This window comes from Malania oleifera, chromosome 10, assembly GCF_029873635.1.
Source record: "Malania oleifera isolate guangnan ecotype guangnan chromosome 10, ASM2987363v1, whole genome shotgun sequence".
Lineage (NCBI taxonomy): Eukaryota > Viridiplantae > Streptophyta > Magnoliopsida > Santalales > Ximeniaceae > Malania > Malania oleifera.
Window position 1 is genome coordinate 29,987,608 of NC_080426.1, and position 10,315 is coordinate 29,997,922.

Consider the following 10,315-nt stretch of genomic DNA (forward strand, 5'->3'; position numbering starts at 1 on the left):
CTCACCCTTCTCTGACCAGCAAGTGGCCAACGCGTGCAAACCCCGTTACTCCTTCAACCCCTCCACAGGCGCACATGCAGCCGCCTTACGCATTTGCCCTACATGGGCTTGGACTCCTTTTATCTTTTCTTTGAGGTTTTTGTTTTGAATATCAGTTTTCCGCCTTTGTGGAATCGATGGTTTGAATGTTTCAGCGTTGGAGTCAATCTGCGTGGGAACCTACCCACCCATTTACTTAGAATAGAAACTCAAACATTTGGGTATAAATTGAGAGCCAAAGCTACACCAAATCCATTACTACATACTCAAACCATATACACATTTGAACCACAGTAGTTTCCAAAGCGTCACATAATGGATTATCTCATACTAGTCATTGCATTTTCCATAGTCTGGACATTCATTCGTTCCCTCAATTCCGCCGTCCTAGCCCGGCGGAAATCACCGGCCGCTCCGCCGCCGCCCGGCCCACCCCGTCTCCCCGTCCTGGGAAACCTCCCCCAACTCCGCGGCGGATCGCCCTACCAAATACTCTCCACTCTCGCCAAAACATATGGCCCCGTTATGTCTCTCAAGCTCGGAACCGTCACCACCGTGGTCTTCTCCACCGCAGACGCCGCCAAAGAGGCTTTGAGTAAACACGACGCCGTCTTGGCCGACCGAGCGGTCCGCCACGTTGCCAAGGCCCTAGACCACCACAAGGCCTCCGTCATATGGTCGCCCGTGTCGGACAACTGGCGCAACCTGCGCAAGATCTTGACGGTGCAAATGTTCGTGACCCACCGCCTCAACGCCAGCCAACACCTCCGCTTGAAAAAGGTGCAGCAACTGCTCGCGCACTTGAGCGAGAAGAGGCCACGACGGCGCCGCCGTGGACGTGGGCGGAGCAGTGTTCACGACGCTGCTGAATATGATATCGAACACTCTGTTCTCGGTGGATTTGGCGGGGTTACTGTTCGGAGGAATCACACGAGTTTGAGAGCATGGTGTTTGGGGGTGATGGAGGAAAAGCGCAAAGCCTAATCTGGCGGACCTTTTTCCTGCTCTCCGGTGGATGGATCCGAAGGGTGGGCAGAAGCGGGTGACGATGATTTGTGACAAGTTCATGGGATTGTTTGAAAAAATTATTAAAGAAAGATCGCAGGCCACAAGCAGTTCGTCCTTGAGAATAATAATGATGTGTTGGAAGCGCTCCTCAATCTCAACTTGGAGAACGACTACCAGCTTACTCTCAATGATTTGAAACATTTGTTTCTGGTAAGAATTGATCAACCCTCTCTACCAAAACTTACAGATTCTATAAACAATTTATGATGATTAGTAAATTAAGTTGTTTTTCTTTTCATTAATTATTAGTAAAATAGAAAGGAAATTAATTATTTTATGTACCTTTTTTTTTTTTTTTTTTTTAAGGATATATTTGTTGCTGGAATTGATACAAGTGCGAGCATGTTGGAATGGGCAATGGCAGAATTACTTCACAATCCTGAAAAGTTGGCAAAAGCCCGAACTGAGCTCCAACAAGTTCTTAGCGAGGACGGACAAATCCAAGAATCAGACATTTCAAACCTCCCTTACTTGCAAGCAGCGGTAAAAGAAACATTGCGATTACATCCTCCAGGCCCCCTTTTACTTCCTCATAAAGCTATGTGTGACGTAGAAATATACGGTTTCAAAGTTCCCAAGAATGCTCAAATACTAGTTAATGTGTGGGCAATTAGCCGAGATCCGAGCTCGTGGTGCAACCAAATTCATATTATCCTGAAGAGATTCTTGGAGAGCAAGATTGAATTTTAAAGGACGTGATTTCGAATTTCTACCTTTTGGCGCTGGAAGAAGGATTTGTCCTGGACTGCCATTGGCTCATCGAATGATGCATGTGATCTTAGCTACTTTTCTTCACTTTGATTGGAAGCTTGATGGTGGTATGAAACCAGAAGACATGGACATGAATGAAAAGAGCGGTGTTACCTTGGTGAAGAGAGCCAAACCTCTTTGGGCTATTCCAATCAAAGCTTAGACTCCGTACAAACAGAATCTTTTAGTTAATTTTTTAGTTTAATTTAATTAATTAAGTTTGCATTTTATTTTAATAAAATGGTTTGTAAAATAAAGGGCATGCTTGTTATAGCACAAGTAATAACTTATAACTGTGCATCATCTATGAGGTATATAATAGTTAACGTCGTTGTTCTTCCATCCCTTTTAAATTACAATTTTTAAGATTATCCTGTATTGTTCGAGAAAATTATCCAATTCATTGGCATCTTGTGCACGTCCATGAACTCGTGGCTCTATTCTTTCGGCTACTTAAATAATGTGTAGCTTGCTAACAATTTGCATAGTCAATTGGCATTTGACTACAAAACAATACCCCTCCACCATGGTGGCACGTATTTCCCCTTTATTTTGGGAAGCCCGTCCTCTCCCCCTACCCACCAAGAGGGTTTCTCACTATGCTTATCATGCATACTCAGCAAATGCTACACATATGCTTTTGGTTGCATTTTGTTAAAATGAAGAAAGACTTTCTCCTCTATTCAATATTCAATGTAACAAGTTGTATATAATACATGAAAAATGGAACAAGATCCCAAATTACTTCAAAATATTTGCTCTATAATAACTGTACAATAATTGAAAGATGGAAGGTAATTCCTAATTATCTGCTCTATGATAACTGCACAATAATTTATAGATGGAATGTGTAGATATTTCTTTAATACTCCCCCTTAAGTTGGAGCATGGAGATCCGTAATACCCAACTTGCGTGATAAGTTTTGGAAAGGTTCATGACCCAAAGCTTTGGTGAAGATATCGGCAAGCTGACTATGGGTAGGAATGTGCTTAGTGAAGAGGAGGTCAGCCTATAACTTTTCACGAACAAAATGACAATCAATTTATATATGTTTTGTACATTCGTGGAAAACAGGGTTTTGGGCGATGTGAAGAGCGACTTGGTTGTCACAATATAATAGCATAGATTGGGAATGCGGTACAACAAGATCATGTAAAAGAGTTTTAAGCCATGTAATTCACAGGTAGTGGAAGCAAGTGTCTGATACTCAACTTCGACGGAGGAGCGAAAAACTTTAGTTTGTTTCTTAGTGTGCCGGGAAATGGGGCTACTGCCCAGCTGAATGAAAAAATCGGTGGTGGAGCGGCAAGTGAGTAGACAACTAACCCAGTCCAAATCAGAATAGGTTGATACTTGAAGAGTGTTGGCAGTAGAAAAAAATAAGTCTTGGCCTGGAGATGCCTTAATGTATCAAAGAACACGTACATCAGCATCATAATGTGGTTGTCTAGGCTGGTGCATAAATTGGCTTAGAATGTTGACTGGAAATACAATGTCGGGACTAGTGATGGTGAAATATATCAAATGTCTAACGAGTCATCGAAACGAGCTTGGATCGAAGAGAAGATCGCTATTAGTATTATTGAGCTTGAGATTTTGTTCCATGGGAAAGTTGGCAGGAGGAGCACCAAGATGACTGCTATCAGTGAGCATGTCAAGAGTCATATTTTGTTGATCACTACAAAAAATAAGGTTATTAGTGATGGTTTAAACCATCACTAATATTCACAAAACCGTCACTACTAGTTTTAGTGACGGTTTTGTGAGTATTGGTGACGATTTTCAATTTGTCGCTATACCTACCGTTACTAATACTTATTAGTGACCAAAATTTCAAATCGTCACTAATAATCAAGTATTAGTGAAGGATTACAACTGTCACTAATAATAGCACTACTAGTGACGGTTTTAATTCGTCACTAAAGCACGGAATCCCCGTCACTATGATTCGATACCAGAGCGATCAAAAAATGATGGTCACAAATGCTCTACTATTAGTGACAGTTTCAATTCCTCGCTAATTCTCCTATTATTAGTGCCGGTTTATTTAAAATTCGTCACTATTGCTTATTATTAGTGACACGTTTATATTTGTCACTATTTATACATTATAGTGATGATTATAAAATCGTCACATTTAAACTCATTTAGTGTGGTTAAGGAAACGTCACTCTTCGTTATCTTAGTGACGGTTTTTAACAGCGTCATATTTGTATTTGTTGTGACGGGTTCATAGGCCACACTTTGCTTCGAATAACCGTTATTTATTGATTTGGCTGACGATTTACATCGTCACTAAAGACATAGTATTAGTGACGATTCCAAAAATTTAAAACGTCAGTGAAAGACATAGTATTAGTGCGATTTTGTGAAATCGTTCCCTCATACTACATTGCCACCATTAATAGTGAAAGTGAATTTTTTTCCATATACATTTATCCTATCAAATTTGATCAAAATGAAATCTGTTAAAAACAAGAATGGCAATGCAAAATGTGCAAGGACAAATAGATTATGACAAACGTCACAGTCAAAGGGTCCTCTTTTCTTATTTTCTTTTTATTAAATACAAAATATTTAAACAAATTTCAAATTTAAAACACAACATTATAAAAATTCAAATTTGAATACATCAATTTTTTATGATAAAAAAAATTTACAGAGGAAGTAGAACGACGTGGCCCAAAGGAAAGATAACTTGAGCGGAAATCGTACAGCGCTTCCCGACAAATTAAAGGGATTCGTCGACACGAAGGTATAAGAGGATCGCCGACGAAGACAAGATTCATCGACTTTAGGACCATACGAGAGAGATTTGAACCGACTGATTTCGCGGACGAGGACTAATTTCGTTGACGAAAATATTAAAGCGATTGTCGACGAATGACGTGGCCCGTCGGACAAACTCCAGTTCTATAAATTAAAAAATCCCAAGATTTCACTGTTCTCCCATAACTAAGCAAACTCATTTTCACTCTCTATGACCTTCCGCTCTCTCTCTCTACTCTATCAATTTCGGGCTAGATTTACGCACAGTTTCACACAATATGAAGTCACCCAGTGACAGCTCCTGGGGACTGTTCTCTCCCAAATCTGTCCGCCCCGAGCTAGGAGCGCTGGTGTGAAAGATGAAAGCAAGGTTGGAAATCATCCCAAGTTCCCGACGGGGTAAGGATTTTTTAAACCAAATTGGGATCCTTACGGTAGTTATAGGACAATGATGTACACAAGAAAATCCTAAAGTTTAGTGACTGTGTTGTGCGTTTCATTTCAGGCGTCTTATTAGGACATCCTACGGGGTCAGGTTAGCGTTAGGATATTTTATGGCTTTCTAGTAGTCACGTAAGAGACATCATTTTACTAATAGCATTCGTGTCCCTTTCCATTGAGCTCTATTCATTCCCCTTTTACCCTTTACTCTTCAGGAGTAATTCATGCTTCTATTTTTTATGAAAATCGTCCTATGTCTTATATCTGAAGTCGATTACTCCCCAGGCCAATGTACATGTGAGATATAAATGCTATTGACATTATCTCGTCTTTTACCCTAAAACTTGTATACATAGTATGAGATGTTGGAAAGTCTGATTTACCCTGCACTGTTTATAGTTTTCCCCAGCAAATGTGTGGCACTGGAATATTCTTTACGACGGCCTCCCGCCTTTCCGGGCAAAATTTTTTCATTGATTATGCTATGAATGTAGTATTGATTGAGAAGTTATGAACGTATTAAAGTACATTATGATTCTGACAAAATATGGGAATTATTAAATGATTAGTTTTAGAATGCCGTCTGTAGGTATGATTTCGAGCAAGGCCGTATTTCTGAATTGTAGGCGCAAGGCCATATTTATGAAATGTACGGCCGCAAGGTCGTATTATTTTTTTTTTTTTGGGGCTGTATGTCTCTCCTCCCGCTTTTTTCCTCCTATTCCTCTCCTTCCCTTCGCCATGTATTGTAATTATTGGAAATGTCTACCTCGAACAAGGCCCGTACGTTCGTACTCTTGAAAATTGCTTATAATATACGTAATTATGTTTAAGAACCTCCCTGTGCTATTGCGCTTCCCTAGTTTAGTCTCCCCTTCAGGTTAAGGAGCTCTAGTTCGTACGTAAGTTATATAGATTAGATATTTATGTTAGGACTGTGCTACACACCCACTAGGGGTGGGGGATGGATAGTCGAATTGTGACTTCAGTGTAGAGTTGTAGACGTCCCACCGGACAGTCCAGACCAAGGGGGGCGGGCCCATCGTACTTACAACATATTTTTGACTCGCAGTGGTTGGCCAACATTGTCGGGTCCACCTTTGGGCCGCACAACCCGTCATGGGGGGTAAACATGACATAGGCTCACTATTCATTCTGGGTATATTTTCGTATTATCAGTTTATAACCTAATGTTTACGTACGCGATGATTATTAGCAAGTATGGAATTAACGATTATTTAGTTATGATATGGATGACCGGTTTATGAGGAATATGAGATATCTTGTGTATTGTATAATTGCATTTAAATGTTATGTTGCGCACAAACTGTATTAGTTTATTTTCCCTTACTAAGAGGGTCTCCCCCCACATTAATTAATTTTTTTTACGAAAACCTAAGGACCGCAGGTCGTGGCCGCCGTTGTTGAGTTAGTGAGTTCACCCCGTTAGGAGGGTGAGATTTTGTACTAGGGTCAGAATTATTTTTTGTTTGCTCCTAGAGTTCTTTGATGTTTTTGAGGATAATGTATAAAATATACGTTTTATGCATGTGTAGTAAAATCTTCGGTATTATTGTTTTAGGTGTATTGATTGAGATTTTATACTTACACCTTAATTACGGTTTTCGCCTGTGATTGACAGGCGTTCCCGTACCCACTGGCGTTGGGGTCGACTTTTCCATTAATATATTACATTTATGTTAAGGAATTTGAGGTTCATTACATTTGCTACGCCTCATTCCAACCTAGTATTATTCCTAGTCAATCATGTCCGATGGCACTGTAACGCTTGAGAATGAGAAAAACCCTCATAAAATTACGGTACTACCAAGCTACCACAAGAAACTCCTGATTCCTGGATGTTGCTCGGTCTAAACCCAAGTCACTACCGATCAATTTTTTAGCGATCCACGAAATCCCCCCCCCTGAGATGATTACCTGTCACACCAAAATCTCCACCACCAAAACCTTCTCGAGTTCATTTCGCCCCCTCTTCTGTTAGGAAGTCATATTTGCTTGCACACTTGGTATTCTATTCTTGCTGCATTCAAGTCTGTTTTCACTTGTTGTCGCCGCTTGACGCGCCGAGCCTTCGAAAAACCTGCCTGCCAACTATACGGCTCATGCTACTTCTTAATTTCATACTTGTCTCGACTACATAGACTAGTACACCTCCACTATAAACACATAACAACCAAACTGGTCGAAACTATTGGTGACTGAAACGACTCTATAATCAGTCCATAAATATGAGCAAGAGCATCATCAAACCAAATGGCATATGAGGAGTTCATAATGCACCAAATTGGGTCCTGAAGTGTCTCGAGGACGTCTTCTGCTTTCCTTTCAATGATGATAGCCTTGACGCTTCCTATGATCTTTCACCCCGAGTGCCGAATCTCGTGTCCAGCCGAATATCAGAACCTAGAATACCCCTATGTACCCAGACAGCTTGGTTAGATAAATCTATCTATTCTTAGGGTAGAGGACCTCACTTCTGCCTTCTTAATTTGTCCCTTTATTTAATTTTTTATAATATATACAAATCCTCATGGGACCGTCTTTCTTCTTCACCAACCATGACACTGGAGTCCCCATGGAGATATTACCGGCCAGCCTGGATAAATCCCCTTATCAAGAATTCTTGCAACGAATTTCTTGAATTCTACCAATTATCGCCTGGCCGCCCACTCGGCTAAGGTGCATTTAGAGACGGCATCCATTGTACCTGGGGAGCAGATCAATAGGAAAATCTCCTCCCGACTCAGTTGGCAAGTCCCGGTAACTCTCTGAAAAAAAAACATTCTGTACATCCTTTAGTACGTGTTACTTGTGAGCTTTCAAATTCATTCCTATCATTTCCTAACAAAGGCCACGAATCTTGACAACCACTAGGGAGCAGTCTCCTCGCCTGAATAGCTGACAACTAACTGAGAGCGGACGATTGTTACTCGCAACCTTATAAAACCTGAATTCTGGTCTTTCCCCAAGGTATGGATATACTTATTTCAAACCGACAATCTAGCTAGCGTAAATTGATAGCTAACCAGTCCAGACCAAAAATTTAATCGAACCCGTTTTGCCATGCAATACTATAACCCAGCTGATAAAATTTTCCGTTTGAATATCAACTGGATAACCTCGGAGCACTCTGGATTACACCTTACTACAGATGTTTGCGGTGTGGTGATAACATTGCGTGCATAACAACTGTGTCTATAGCCATACAATCTAATACACTCCATAAAACACAAACGAAGTGTGCTCCTCTAATCAAACAATACAATAACTTTAATTAATGAACACATATGAATATACCTGTAACCATAACAATCGGCTGTCCAGCATCCCCAGGCATCAAGCATAGCCCCTCGCCTCGAGTACCTTCCTCTCCTGCCACACAGGGCGCTTGATAGCTCCCTTGGTACAGTCTGGGAGCAGGAGAGATAGCGGTGGTGTTGGTACAATCTCGCAGCAGTGTCCCATATATCGCAATGATAGTGATAGTAGATAGCTCTCCCCACTTGACACTCTTCACAATGTCTTTTCCCATTAATTGCTGATAGTAGGGAAAATTTCTGCACCACCTATAAACATCACGACTCCATCTCCAGTGTCAAATCTCGCTACCATATTCCTCTCCTCCACTGACCCTAACACAACCCCTTGGAAAAAACTGCGGGCGCAAATCTCTTATTCGTCCCTGCTCATCTGCGTCATACGCTCACCTAACACTCAGTCAAGGCTACTCTATCGACTAACTCAGCAAAGTCCTGTATCTTTACTGTACCACCACTTGTATATGCCTTGCCTCAACCATTTTAAAACTTCCTATGGATAACTCAGCAAAGTCTGTTATATTTACCATACACCGGCTTGTCTATGCCTTTGCCTCAATCCTTTTCAAACTGTTCCCACATTATTTACTTCATCAGGAACAAGTACGAAGCGAAGCGAGATTGTAAGGACCCCCGAAAGAATAAATGGTATTTAAATAATTAAAAGAGGGAGGGATGGGGAAATGGCAACAGAAACAGAAGGAGGGCAACAGACTTTGCATTCGGCGACTGACATACAACTTTGGGTTTATGTAATTAACCCAGGAATTAATCAAGGACTTAATGATGAAGACAGGGGAATTCATCAAAAGGAAACACAGGTCTTCGTCGCCGAGGGTAGTTTCGATCAACGAGGAAGATTAACAGGAGTCTATTTTTAAATTCTGAAATTGTGGACGAGAAAATGGTGTTCGTCGGCGACGAATATCTCTTTGTGACCTTCATCAACGAGATGATTGACGTGGCTAGTCGACGAAGCAGCCAGTATAAATAGTGTGAAACCTCAGTTTTTTTACGCAGAAGAAGAAACGACACAAATACACTCACTCACTCAATCACTCTCTCTTCTCTCTCTCTCATCTCTCTCTCCTCCCTATGGGCTCCTCCTCCCTCTTTCCCGATTGCGGACCAGTCGATCGCAAATCGCAGGATTGAACGCACCACGACGCTTTGTGGAAGTCGCCCTGAGTTTGCAGGGGGTGCCGGTGGGACGAATGTGAATTGAATTTCATCCAATTCAGTGGGTAAGGCCCTTTGTGGAAATTTTGGCTCTAACAGTTGTAGGAAATGCAGTAGACGTCGAGAAAATTAGTATATATAGTCTGGAATATATGCATTTCAGGGGTTTGTTTGAGTGGAAAGCCCTTACGGGTGTAGGGCCCAATACCATAGGGGTTTAGTCAGAATTAGTAAGGGAAAAATGTTTTATACTAGGCAAACTATTCTGATTCAGGTATAAATTATAAGTTTTCAGCACGTTATTATCAGATTATTGATGCAGGTTTAGAGCCGATATGATAATATCAATATTTAATTGTGGCATGAGTTATATTAGTCAGTAAAAGATTTTCATATTTTCGTATACCATGATTTTCCGTATACGCACAGAAACTCTGTATTTTACAGTATTTTCAGAATATTATGTTTATCATTAAAAACCATAACGTTTAAGTTTATACAGTTAATCCGTACTTCAGTTTATTCAGTTTTAGCATACATTTCCACTATCCAGTTCTTATAGTTATTCAGCTCAATAGATGTAATGTTATGGGTATTTCAGCTGTTACAAAATCATCGTAAAAAACAGGTATTTAGATATCAGTTCGTATATAGTTATCAGACCCTGATGGACCATATTCTAGCAGTAGTTAGAGCACGGTACTGTTAGCTATATTCAGTCCAGAGTGCA

At 40.8% G+C, this 10,315-nt stretch overlaps 1 pseudogene; it reads left to right on the plus strand.

The window, feature by feature from the left end:
- The first annotated feature begins 354 nt into the window (after positions 1 to 354).
- Positions 355 to 2,020, plus strand: LOC131166585 (cytochrome P450 76T24-like; annotated as a pseudogene).
- The last annotated feature ends 8,295 nt before the right edge of the window (positions 2,021 to 10,315 follow it).